The sequence below is a fragment of the Hirundo rustica genome, chromosome 18, assembly GCF_015227805.2.
Source record: "Hirundo rustica isolate bHirRus1 chromosome 18, bHirRus1.pri.v3, whole genome shotgun sequence".
NCBI lineage: Eukaryota > Metazoa > Chordata > Aves > Passeriformes > Hirundinidae > Hirundo > Hirundo rustica.
Window position 1 is genome coordinate 2,862,196 of NC_053467.1, and position 14,006 is coordinate 2,876,201.

The 14,006-nt window shown below is 44.7% G+C and overlaps 1 long non-coding RNA gene across 1 annotated transcript; it reads left to right on the forward strand.

Moving 5' to 3' along the window:
* Positions 1-3,748: 3,748 nt before the first annotated feature.
* LOC131378676 (uncharacterized) lies at positions 3,749-8,455 on the forward strand. Its single transcript, XR_009208420.1, has 3 exons — positions 3,749-3,981; positions 5,845-6,755; positions 8,082-8,455. It is a non-coding gene; the product is annotated as an uncharacterized LOC131378676 (long non-coding RNA).
* The last annotated feature ends 5,551 nt before the right edge of the window (positions 8,456-14,006 follow it).

Here is a 14,006-nt window from a genome sequence, read left to right on the forward strand (position 1 = left end):
CCACTAATTGTATGTTTTTCTTGTCTCCTGGCAGTGGGCACAAAAGCTCTGAAGTATGGGACATACGACAAAGAGAACACCAAAATCTGCTGTGCCATATGATCAGCTCACATTCTGCTGTGGGCATGTTCCTGGCTCCGCAGGGCTTCACAGGCATTGCACTATTCCCTGCTGCCCGATGGGAATTTGTGCCTTTGCTTTAACTATCCGCAGGAAGTCATAAGCATTTCCTCCCAAAGCATGCAATGTTCCAATTCATTTAAATCTAAAATACACCTGGGACTGGGAAGAGGGGGTTGGTGGTTCTGGGCGCTGCTGTTGTTGAGACAGGTCCAGGGGTGACACTTGGCTGATGCACCCTCCCCCAGGGGTGGGTTTGGTGTGGGGAACACAACCCTAAGGGTGGGCTGGGATTTGCAGAGTCCGGTGAACACTGAACACAGCTGTGCCAGAAGGTGTGAATCCCCCTTTTCCCCACTTGGAAATGGTGCCAGTGTGGATTCTCTAAAGAGCTGTCCAAGCTTCTGTCCCCCTCCCATCAGCACATCTGCTGCTGCCTGTGCTGCTCAGCCCCGGGTCCGTGGTGACACCTGCGCTGGACAGACACGAGCAAAGGGTTCTTTGGAGCAATAACTTCAGCCACTTCAGCCACCCCTGCAAGATCAAGAGAAGGCTCTTGACAAAAAGAGAGGCCAGATGATGCAAGCACAGTTGTTTATAAACCAAAAGCTTTATTATTCGCCGTGAGCTATCAGCAAATATTCGACTAAGAACGGCTTCCGTCAAAGCTCGGCGTTATTAAAAGAGAAGATTTAACTTCAGCACGATTTTCCTGTGCTGGACTCAAGGGGAGAAAGGGAGATAAAAATCACTCTGCCAGGCTGAGCCCAGGGAGGGGAGTCTGGTCAGTGCATCTGAGTAACTGTGGGGTTTTTGTCCCTGGTGGTGGGGAGCAGAGGGATCTGGATGCAGGGCTTGGAGAGAGGAAGCTCAGTGTGGGGAGCCACTGAACACAAGAAAATGCCACACCTTTGGGGTTTTTTTGTCATGCTGACAAATGCAGCCTTTTTGCCCCCATTTACTGCAGCTGCAGGATGCTCTGTGTGCAGCTGACTCCCGTCCCCTCCTCCTGTCAGTGAGCTGCAAACTCACACCCCACAGTGGGGAGGTGAGGGCAGGCTGTGCATCTTTGGCCTGAGGCACAGAAACCTCTGTTTGTAGCTTCTGGGCAGAGACACACAGCGAGTGCATTCATCTCTTTAAGAGATACACCTAGGCTTGGAAGCAGGACTGGTGCTGAGTCAGGTGCTGCAGAACAGTTCCTGTACCCTTGATGCCTTGGGAAAGCTGAGCTGGAACAGAGACTGGACAGAGCTGGAGAATAAAGTAGATATTTATTAAAAGGCCTTTAGGATACACCTTGGGCAGGACAAGAGCCTGGCCAGGGCTGCACCCAAGGTGGACCCAAAATGGGCACAAAATGGACAAAGGGTCACGAGGTCTCACACTTGGATCAGTTTTGGTCCATTTGTATTTTGGGGTTTAATTGTCCAATTGCAGCTCCAGACTGTCAGGTCCCATCCTTCTTGTTCCTCCCTCCAGCCACTGCTGTTTGTGCTTTTGGGGCTGAAAACTTGTCCCAGTTGTCCTTGGTGTGCATCAGGAAAAGGATTTGTTTTGTGTGGCTGCTGTGTGCAGAGAGCTGAGTGACCCTGAGTGTGAGCTCAGAGCTGCACCCTGGGCAGCACAGAACATGAAATACATGAAAGATAAAACTGAAGGCATCACCCTGAGCTACAGTCAGGAACAGAAATATCTCTAAGTTTGCAAAATCAGGACCAGGAGCCTGTCTGTGTGACCTGTGGGACCTTGGAAAGAAAAGATGGGAGGTGGTGTTGGAGTAAGGAATTGGATCTGACAGGTTCTCATCACAGCCACCAATTAGGGGGTGGATTTTTCTGCTGAAGTGCAGAAAAGGGGCTGGGATTGCTGTGCCTTCCCCTGAGCAGAGAGGGTGGATGTGGGGGGACACAAGTGCCAAGCTGCAGTTGTACCTGTCAGCCTCAGGGGAGATGTGGCTGCTGAGCCAGGGCCCTACATTGTGCTCCAAAGAGCGTGGATGGGAGACAGCTAAAAGAGAGCTTCTCTGCTAGGGGCTATAATCAGCTTTTCTCTTCCAGGGTTCAGCCTGGTGAGCTGTGGGCTGAAGCATCTTTCCCAAGTGGGAGAATCAACAAATTTTGTTGTTTTTTCAAAGAGCTCTCTGTGCCCCCCACCCCTTCCTAACCCGTTCAGAAACATCTCCCCATTGGGAGCATGGAGCTGAAAAAAGGTGGGGGAGTGTCTGACAGACCTGCTGGGATCCAGGGTGGGCTCCCAGGACTTTTCTCAGATATTGGCAAAACACTGAATGCAAGCACTGATTGTTACCACAGGATTCTCCCAATCTTCACCTCACCAGTGGCTCTGGGGTTGATCTCTGCGCTGACACTTTGAATTAACTCACCACTGCAGGAATATTTGTCTCCCAGAGATGTTTACTCATGTCTGGCGGTTGTGGTGGCACTTGAGTTGGAGGTGTCACCCTCTGCTCAGTCCTTGAGGTGTCACAGCTCTGCCCCTCAGCTGAGATGCAAACACTTCTCCAGAACCTCAATTCTGCACTTGAAAGAGGCAAGCAGTGTGACAGAGGCATTTCCTGGTGAAGGATAGAACACCTCTTCCAATCCCTGTGATAGTGCTCAGAGAGGCAATTCATCACTCCCAGAAAGATGCCAATGCAAAGGTCTGTCCAGGCTGTTTCGTGTAGCAGGGTTGGAGAATGGCAGCAGCACATAAATTCTGCACTGTAACAATAAAAAACTTCAGAATTCTTGATTTAGATCAACGTCCACTTTGAAAAGAGGATTTAGGCATTTTTAAAATGTTCCTCTGTCTGTGTTATGTGCTGTTTTCTCTTCCAAGGGAAGCTGTCTGCACTGTACTATGTAGTAGGCTCTTGAAAGCATAACTAGTTATGTAATTATTAGAATTATATTTGCATTCCCAACTAGGCTGTGTATAACTAGTATGGTAATACATGCTAATTAAATACCAATTAATCATTTTAAAAAATGAGGTCTGAATCTATACAGCCATCACAGATGTAGTAAATACTCATTGCTTATGAAGAACAAGTCAGGTGTGTTTTAATATGCAGCCCTAGTCCTATATAAACACATTGTGCCAATTATTTGGAACAGATTTAATGTGCTTTTTATTCATCTTGCACAGCTACTGCTGACTGAGTGACAGTCACTGTAATGTATTTGACTACTTTTATATCAGTTCACACTGATGCTTCCAGCTGTTCACATTGGGATGAGTTGTGTTCCAGCCACCAGAAAATGGAATTTAATAAGTTTTATCCTGCGAGGTAGAGGGGTTTCCTCATCCTTAACCCAGCCAGGCAATCCAGGTAGGCTGATGAAAAAATTTGTCTGTCTTAGTATAGTTTGGGGCTGTTTGGCTCTGGCAGGATGTCTTCCATCTCTTTATCTGCAGGCTTCAGAAACTCTGTGGAAGAGAATCCATGTTCCCATCAAGCTGAGTTGCTTCTGATTTAAGAAACATTCAGAGTGCCTGTAACTTCTTTTGCTTACTTACTGCATCACTTAGGGGTTCCAGCCTCAAGGTAGCTGGAATTTTCCTTCCTGCTCTCCTTCTTAATTTGTTCCTGCTCATTTTCAGGATTCAGGCTCACTGATTTTCAGGGTCTTTACCTTTAACTTCTGGAGCTGGTGACACCTTAAATGGGTTATACCAGCTCATTGGGTATCATTTAGAAGCCAATCAACCCAAATTATCTTCAGTGCTATGTAACGAAACTAAGTTCAAGCACTTCTCTCAAAGTGTTTTCCTGAGGCGCTTCTGTGAGCTCAAGCTGTGTTGCATTTACAGGACAATTTAGGTCTGAGGATCACTTGAGACTTCATCAGCAAGGTAAGAGAGCATTAGTAATTATTCTAATTTTTCAAGTCAAGATATTTGCTTGGCAGAATGGTTCTGTGATTCCTTTAAAGTCACTGCATCTTTTTTCTTCTTCCTTTTGTTTTAATAACTAGGTATAGGAAGGGTAGATATTCAGTTTGATGTCATTTGCTCTCTTGATAATGTTGTTTCTCAACACAGAAATACAAATGTGCTATTCTTAAGAGTAAGATTTTTTTTTTTTTCCCTGTATATTGGCAAGGAAAAAAAACCAAAACATTTTACTCAAAGCTCAATTTAGACAGCTCTGGACAAAACCCAGCCTGGGGGGTGGAATCAGGAGCAGAAGCTCTTCACCTAAGTAATACACGTGTAAAAATGATGGGGGTGCTAAAATCATTGACTGCAGTGAGTGCCAAGCATAGTTCAGCATCCTCAGTGGGGTTTTGTTTTAGAGAGCTTTGTCTGGCTGTTTGCACCCTGCCAGGCTCAGAAAAGGGGGTGGTGATGGTGACAGAAAAAGATATTTACAGGTGTTGAGCAGGGAGCCCATCTGACCCTAACCCTGAGCTAATTCCTGTCCCAGGGGTGCAGTGGATGTCAAACCAGTCCCCAAAGAACAGCAAAACCCAGTCTAAAACACCAAAGTCAAAGCTAATTGAGCTGCCCTGGGATAGAATTCACCGCAGAAAACAATGCTGAAGAAGATTTCTGAGTATGGGAAATGTAATTATGCTGTTTCTTTTCAAAAGATAAATGGATGATGTTAAGTGTCATCCACAGGCTTCTCTCATTAGGCTAAATTCACTCAGGGGCGCTTTTGTATTCAGAAGAACATTACGTGGAACAGAAAGTGCTCAGCCACAAGGCAAGCTATAAAGAGGTTAATGGTTTTAAGCCAAAGTTGCATATAAGCAGTGATAATATTACAGCTTGTGTTATTCCATTTTTCTGTGGCAGTGCACATCTGTTTCTTTCATTGCCGTGCAGGTTCTGGTCTCTGAGTCTGGGAGCAGGGTACTTGACTCTGCTTTTGTGCTGGGTATTTCAAAGGCCTGCAGCCTGCTACTAGAACTGAGGTGTTTAAGGATTTACCTCCTAGCTTTAAGGAGTAAAGAGCATTGATGGAATTAATGGGTGCTTCCCAAACATTAAGAAAAACCCCGAAAAATCCTGATCCTGCCCTTTGTAGAAGTCTGGGTTCAAAACACCTCCCATTGCTTTTTAAGTCGATGTGTCTCAATGAAAATGATGAAAACTTGGACCAGAAGCAAACTTGCTCCTGATATCAGATATTAGGAAGAAACTCTTCCTTGACACAGGATTCCCAGAGCAGCTGTGGCTGCCCCTGGATCCCTGGCGGTGTCCAAGGCCAGTTGGATGGGGCTTGGAGCAGCCTGGGATATGGAAGGTGTCCCTGCCCATGGCAGGGTGTTGGAACAAGATGGGCTTTAAGATCCCTTCTAATCCAAACCATTCTGTGACCCTGTCATAAGGAGAAGAGTAGGCTGTTACAACAGTCTCTAGGCCTGATGGGCTGAGGGGAAGGAGAAAATTAGAGAAAACTCTGCATTAATTCTGTCCAGCAGCCTCACTTGTGGGGGTTTTTATCATGTACAGTTTGTATCGAGGGAAGTGTGGCAGTAGAAAGACTTAACTGTCCCAGCTGTAAATAAACCCAAGTCTGAGCTGGAGATCAGCATCCAAATGTGTCTCCTGTCACTCCACGTGACACGAGTCCTGTGCTGAGCACGTCCCATGCTGCCCATTGGACGAGTTCTTTCAGGAGAGCTGGTTCCAGCAGCAGGGCTCTGATGCTCGTTCAAGGCTCCCAACAAAAGGTGATGTGAAAGTTTTATCTTCCCTGTGTTTCAGGTTCTGTGCTGCCCAGGGTGCAGCTCTGAGCTCACACTCAGGGTCACTCAGCTCCCTGCACACAGCAGCGACACAAAACAAATCCTTTTCCTGCTGCACACCAAGGACAACTGGGACAAGTTTTCAGCCCCAAAAGCACAAACAGCAGTGGCTGGAGGGAGGAACAAGAAGGATGGGACTTCACAACCTGAAGCTGGAATGGGATAATTCAACCAAATGTGCAAATGGACCAAAACAGATCCAAGTGTGAGACCTCGTGACCCTTTGTCCATTTTGTGCCCATTTTGGGTCCACCTTGGGTGCAGCCCTGGCCAGGCTCTGTCCTGCCCAAGGTGTACCCTAAAGGACATTCAATGAATATCTCCTTTATTCTCCAGCTCTGTGCAGTCTCTGTCCCAGCTCAGCCTTCCCAAGGTGTCAGGTGGAGCCGTGGAGTTGGGTGATGGATGGGCCAGGAACAAGGCTGGGACTGCTCTGGGGTCGGAGGCTTTTTCTGGAGCAGGGAGGAAGGGTTTGCCCAGAATAAATTCGACGCAGTGGAACAAAGTGTTCCCCAGAAATGCGTTCTACAGCCAGGATAGCAGCAGCCTCACTGCCAATGAGGGGCCTGCTGCAGGAACACTTTGGCAAGGGGATAAAATAATGGCCAAATTTGTGCTGAGCAGCCTGAGGGTGGGTGGCTGGATTATGCAATGTTACTGGTACTCAAAATCCATTATCTACTGCAAAGAATCTCTGAATGAAATGAATTGGTAGATAGAGCAGATAGCTCTTAATTTTGTTTTCTTTTCTTCCCTTCCACTCCCTTCCAAAAACTGTGCATTCAAACACCTCTACTCAAATCTTTGGAGCTGAGAAGACCAGGAGGACAGAGCCTGTAATGAAACCTTCATCAAGAACCTGAGATCAAGGTTAGAAAATGAACTCTTGCATAGTCAGAAATTCTTGGATTTGTTAAAACTTGGTCCTGGAAGGGATTAACCAGAAAGAAAGCCTGAGAAAAAGAGGAAAAATACAATATCCTTTCCCTTCAGCACACACTTTTGTGAGTGTAGTCATTTCTGGGAGAGGTATCAAGAGTTACAGCTGCTCCCAGCACTGCTGGGTGATGGCAGAATCATCGTCATGTAGAAATTGGTGTGGTTTTACCTTGGAAAGAGTGATCATAGCTCCACGGTTGTGCTCAGCTGCATCTATTGATTTGCTGTGTACAAACAAGAACTGTGCCTGATTGCCTGGCTGGCAAATTAAGGAAACACGGCTGATTTTCTCTCACTGGGAGTAATTTTGGCCTCACAAGGTTGACTTTTAATATTAGTTAAGGTGTATTTAAGAGCACATCAGTCTTGTCCTTCTTTCAGGCTTGTTCTAGGAATGAGGGAGGGCTGAGCTTGGGCTGCAGGTGCCACAAAGGCGTCAGAGCTGAAAGGATATTGTGAGTCAAGATTTTAAAGAATTAAGATTTTAGCCAAGGATAGAAGTAATTTATATTGATTAAGGTGCAAGTTAGAAGAACAAAGATGAGTTAATAATTACTAGATGTTTAAACTAGAACACAGGTGATGTATTACTTGCTAGTATGTGCTTGTCTTAGTTGTGTTTATAGAAGGAAATGAGATAGATGGACCAGCAGGAGAACAAATGAAAACCAATGACAGCACTTGGGCACAGAAATAGTTGGAAGCAAAGTAGGAGAAATTGAATTGTGCCAAGAGGTCATGAAAGCCTGCCAGAAGAAAGGCCACTGCAAGGAAGACATCCCTGACTTCATCTTTCAAGACCACTGACCTAATTCAAGGGCCACCGACCCAATTAGAGTGAAGAATTGCGCAGGCATGAAGGACTCTGGCCTCACTTTAATACAAAGTGAGAGTGGGAGGTGCTGGGATTATGCATATGTATAAACATTTTGAGTATGTAAGACTTTGGGAGATAAATAGAGGGCAAAGAGCCTTGAAATTCGCGGGCACGACTCTAGGAGACGTCACACGCTGGTTCTGAGGCACATGAAATGCCACTTGCTTGGCAAGTGTTGTGTCTGTTGCATTGTCAGGGGTTGCAATGTGTAACCAGAAGTGTGTATTCTGTTTACCATCTGTTGAAACCGGTTGGGGAGGTGTTTTATTTCTTTATCTCTCGTATAACCCATTCCTCATAACTCCAGGGGGAGGGGGCGGCTGTGTTCTGTTAATGGCAGCTGTTAATCCAGCTGTGGCAGTGTTCTTTATCCCTTCCAGGACCCATCCTCCCTGCAGGGGATATCTGCTGTTCATGGGCCATCCAGGCTCACTGCATGGCTGAGACAATTCCAGCATCCATTGGGAGATGCTCCACCCAGGGGAGGAGCCCGGCATTCCCAGCTGGATAAAACCTGGCATTGGGAACAGCAGCACAGAGGAACACCAGACCCATCTCAGCACCACTGGAGCCTTCTACAGGATCATCTCTGCTCCAACAGAACCACATCTGTCACTGCAGGAGGACTGGATTGGGCTGCTCCCAACACCCTGACCAACAGGGGTCAGGTCGTGTTCTGACTCTGTCAGCGTTTTATTTCTTTTTGTTTTTTGCTTGTTTGTAATACTGCATTTTTATTTTAATTTTATTTTAATTTTCCTAGTAAAGAACTGTTCTTCCTATTCCCGTATCTTTGCCTGAGAGACCCTTAATTTCAAAATTTATAATGATTTGGAGAGAGAGGGGTTTACATTCTCCATTCTAAGGCAGGCTCGTGCCTTCCTTAGCAGACACCTGTCTTTCCAAACCAAGACATGCATTTTCAAACAGCAGAACAGGTGAATAAACGCACACAGTGCAGCTGATGATGGAATTACTGCATTGTTCAATGCAGGTAAGAAACCTTTGCCCGTGGTGCTCCTCAGGTGTGATTGCTGCTCTCTGGCAGCCTTAACTGAGGAAGAAAGTTGTTCTAATTTGTCTGCAGACAGGTCTTCAGTGAAATGGGGTTTAACTTTTGAAAATCAATGGGTAGAATCAATCTACAGTGAAGTCTTTTACTGATTAAATATCCCTTTGACCTCCTTTGAGGACAAAATATTTACCTCTTTACTGCTCAAACTCTTAAGGAGAGACCTCCACGGGACAGCAGAAAGGGGAAGAACATCTTCAATTTCTTGGTGTTTGAAGGGGTAGTCCTATCCTGCTTCCTTTTCTCCCAGCTCTCCAGAGTATATTCTGATTAAAAAGCTCAGCCTTCCAGACCTTTCCCTATTTGTACAGATCATTAGAAAGAACATTAACTAATTTTTTTTTTTTTTTTTTAATGCTTTGTGGGTTGCTGGAGCGATGTTTGCAAGCAGCTGTAGGCACAGAGGAGCTCGTGGCAGTGTGAGAAGTGCCTCATCTCAGTGTGCTGCCTTGTGATACATGAGCACAAGTATTCATCTTCTTCTGCAGTGACATTCTTTATTTTGCAGAAAACAATACTTAGAGAAAACGTGTTTTTTCTCCAGGGCCATGTCACCAAATGCCAGACTAGTGCCTGTCTTCACCTTGCTGTTGCTGCCTCACTGGGCAGTTTTTGTCACCACAACGAAGGACTGCCAGGTGTCGTGTGATGCACAAAAGCAGGACCTCAGAGCCTCTTTTGTATGCATTTTATTTCCATCCTGAAATGCAAAAGCAGCGAAAGCCTCCTAGCAGCACCACTGGGGAAATATCTGCTTTAGCAGAGCAGAAAGCTTTCCTGGGGGGCTGGCTGCAAACTTCCAGCTTCTGGGTGGTGCAAAAAGCTTCGTGCAAACCCATTTGTAATTGCAGCTCATGAGGATTCTGCCAAAACTGAAGGTAGATCTCAAGCCAGATGTGCTGCCTGTCATCTATTGTAAAAAGGGAGCAATGAAATGCAATTTGTAACATCACCCTCCAGGGTTTTACCTTTCAAAACAAAGAACTTCGCTCAGGGTTATCGCATTGCTCTCGAAAGCAGAGAATCTGAACAATTTCTTTAATTGAAATGTAAGTTCCTGCCACTTCACGTGTTGGTAGACAAGTTGTGGGCTTGGAACAGGGCCATGTGTTTGCACCAGCAGGAAATTAAAATTGCCAACTCCAGGCTGATACTCTGTGCTGGTGACTCAAACTGTGATGACAATTGAAGCTGTGTCTCAGGAACCAAATATTAACACTGATTATGGTTTTCCCCGTCAGCAAAAGAGTGTGGCAGTTGCTGAGAAATGTGATCCATTAAGCTTATAGGTTCTTAGGATTTTTTTTTGAGAAACACAGTGAAATTTTTGGGGGTGGCTAGAAGCCCATGTTAATTATTTTGGAGGTCTGCAGAGAGCTCTCCACTATTGCTGCACACAGAAGAGCTGGTCACCTTACCTGGTCACCACCACTGATGCAGCTGAGAGTGTCGTGATCTTCAGTTTGCTTAATTTTTTTGTTAAATCCCTGATCTTTCCAATCTGTGTGCAACTGTGTGTTTGCAGTGCTTGGAATTTAAACAGGTATTTTGGAAAGGGATGGTTGGTGCTATGTTTCTGGACATCAGGGTCGAGGAATGTTACACGATCATCAAAGTGGGGATTTTTTGTGCTGTGGTGGAACAGGAGTGCGTATTTTTAATCTTTCACCTGTAGGAACTATTGCAGAAATTGGGGAAAACAACAAAGATTTGCTCGATTTCTCATTTTACCTGCTTTTATCATTGATGTAATGAGAGAATCCGAGAAAAGTCCCTGTCACCAGCACATTGCAGCCAGAGTGGGGAGCAGGATGGATGTGCTGAGGCTTGGTGGGGTTGCTGAGGCAGGAAACCTTCAGGGGGATGAAGAGGCCGTGCCAGGATCTCGCTGACTGTACCAGGAGTGAGGTGTGTGGGTGTGAGTTTGGGAGCTGCAAGAGCAGAGGATGTCAGGACCAGCCAAAAGCGAAAAACTCTCCCAGGGCCTGTGGCTGAAGGGGCAAAAGTAATTTTGTGAGCCTGAGGGGTTTTATTTGGACGTTCCCTGTTTATTTGGAGTTCCCTGTAGGAATAACTAAAGTGACACATGGAATTCTCACTGTTTATTCAAAGATTTGCTGCTGGTAAATGGGAATACTACAGGCATGACAAGCACAATACACCAACACTCTGATAATCTCTTCAATCCCATTTTTCCATTTTTTTAATGAACATGTTCTCTTTTAAAAGCTGAAAGAGTCAAAATGACTCCTTGTGTTCCCGTGCCAGGCAGTGAAATTCCTGGGAAACAGGTTCAATTGTCTCTGAACGGATCAGAAAAAGGGTGGCTGAAGACAGAAATTATACTGCAACAACATTGCTTTTAACCAGATTTTTATTAAGTGGAGGAGCAGATTTAACAGTTTGGTTCTCTTGAGAAATCTTATTTAGTTTATTTTCAATTCACACTTCAGACTTGCCTGGATTAGCCTTTTTTGCTGTGTAGCAGCTTTTATCACAGTGACAGGATCAATAAGGGAAGGAAATTTGGTATATGCCATGGGTTGTCTGTGTGCATCAGTGCCCAAAAAGTAAAAAAAAACCAAAACAAACCAACAAAACCTATCTAGAAAGTTTTGCATTCTTGTTTCTAGATGGCAAATTTGAAAGCTACTGAAAATCACTTTTAAAAATTCACCAGAGTCTGTTTTTTGTGGAGAAATGTTTCCTCAGAAAAATAAAAGTATTTTTGCAGGAATACAGATTTCTACCTGAGCTTTCCATGGGAATTCTTCTGAGGAATTAGTTGGGACAATATCATTTTCATATGGTGAAATTTCTTTATCACTATCAAGGAGACATGATATTGGGACCAATATTTGTAAAGAAAACTCTCCTTAGGAAAACTTAAAGAAAAAAAATTACAACATTTTAACCTGCTGCCCATCCAGGAGAACCAGCAGGAGCTGATTAATCTGAAAATCTGTATTTTTGGCCAGTCCAAATTTAAAGGGGAAATTTCACCAGAAAAATGTGCAGCAGTGACATTTAAAATTTCCTTTTTCAAAAGAGGCATTTCAGATCAGTCACCAGGAACTGAAGGCAAATCCTATCAGCAATATCTAATGGTGAGAGCCAGCTCCTTGCCTTTGCTACATCTTTACATTGTAGTAAATATTAATATGCATCAAATATTAGTGAGTGTCCATGCTGTGTTTTCATGGGATACCACCAAGACAAGATCCTCTGTGTGGCCAGAGAAAGGACTTATAAATACCAAAGGAAATAAGCAGATTTTTAGCTAAAATTCTGCTTTTCTGAGTGCTTTGAGGTCTGTGTGCAGAGCCCATGGGATTTGCCATCGGGCCAGCTTTGCTTTTCACCCTGAGGACACCGTGGTGGCTTTTACTCACTGCAGAGCTCTGCTCCCTCCTCCTTTTGCTCCTGCAGAGAGCAGCTTCTTTTGCTTTAAATTCAGCTGCTTTTCTCTCCTCCTCTGGTTTTGGACGACCGTTCAGGGAGCAAAACATCTTTTAAAAACTAACCCATCCTGGAAGGATCTTGCAGGGAGGCCAGCAGGAGTTACCTGGCTCAGCACTTCTCTCCTGGGTTAAAACTCACTGCGGGGCTGGAGGAGAGATGCTCCATCCCTTTGTGCAAAACCCCAGATCCTCCGTGGGCTCTTGTGGCGCTTTTCTCCTGGAAAACTTCAGTTCAGGCTCTGGGTAGAGAGCAAGGAAGCCTGGTTTAGGGTAGGACAGACCCAGGCAGGAGCACTGAGGTGCAGGAACGCACCTGTGAAGTGTCCTGAATTCCCTTTGCAAATTCCTCATCCAAGAAAACACCAATTTTTTTTTTTTTGGCAGCAAGTCGTGATTTCCTCTCAACTCCCCCTGTTGCTGCTGACACTGATGCATATCATGGTTGCTGTATAAATGTTCATTTAATCATAATGAGGCAGCAAACTCCCACGTTTCCCTGGTGCCTGAGCTGCTTTTTGAGTGTAATTTTTTGTTCTTTTTGTGTTTCAGTATAAAAATATCTTACTGGAGGGTATGGAGAAGTATCAACAATTTTGGGTGTTGGTTTTTTTGTTGTTGTGGGTTTTTTGTTTGTTTGTTTTTTGTTGTTGTTGGGGTTTTTTGTTTTTTCGTTCTTTTAAGTTTGCAGGTGATCCAGCACAGTTTCCCTGTTGCTGACAGTCCCACTATGACTAAACACCAACTGAAATTTACAGCTGGAATGGAAGCACTGGGGTAGGGGAGGGGAAGGACTTTCCAGTGAGAAGTGTTGCGAAATAGAAAATGTGTGCGTTCTGGAAAGGAGCTCAGAGATTCTGATTCATAAAAACCCATTTAAAATAAATAAATAAGAAATTAGAAAAGAATTTCCTCTGGCAGCAGATGCTCCCAGCTGCTGGCACGGACAGGAAGCAGCACACCCAGGACAGATGACTTGTTGCCACAGTTTTCACTTTCTCTGTCTGAAGCTATCCAGGCTTGCAGCCCAGAAGAAAAAAAGAAGCAGAATGTACAATATCAAAGTGTTCTGGCCATTCATTGTGAATCCCCTCCTTGAAATAATTCTCACAGTGGCCAGAAAAATGGTACTCTTTTTCATAAGAAAATTTCATAAGAAAAAAAGGGTTTTTTTCATAAGAAAATTAACTCCTTATGGTCGTTTGCTCTGCATGTGTCAGCCTCTCTGACAGTTCCCTCGGTTAATTTTGAGTGCCTTGACCAGGTTCAGCTAAAGCAAGCAAAGATTTCAGAAATGCAGGGTTTGTAAATATAAACAGCAGTTGAGGAAAACCCAGTTACAGGATCTGTGGAGGGGAGAAAGGTGTGAGTCCGGGATTTCAGTCGTCTTGCAGGTATCTATAAAGGTTGGAGGTGTTAGGAATTCCCCCAGCTGTGGGAAAACTTCAGGAGGAGTTTGCTGCAGCAGAAGCACAAAAGGTAGGGACTCATTCACCTTTGGATTCTCTGGTGTGGAGTAAGGAGAACCCTGACCCAGGAGCTGCAGGTCCAGTGCAAAAGGAAAAAAAAAAAAAAAATCCCTGGAAGTGTTCAAATTCAGGTTGGATGGGACTTGGAATAGCCTGGTCTAGTGAAAAGCATCCCTTCCAACCCAAACCATTCTGTGATTTATAAATTTTGACAGCATTTGGAATAACTCCTTCCTCTAACAGTATAGGTATTTTTAATTTTATTTTTTTTTTTGCTTACTCTTGTATTTAGGACACTGCATTTCC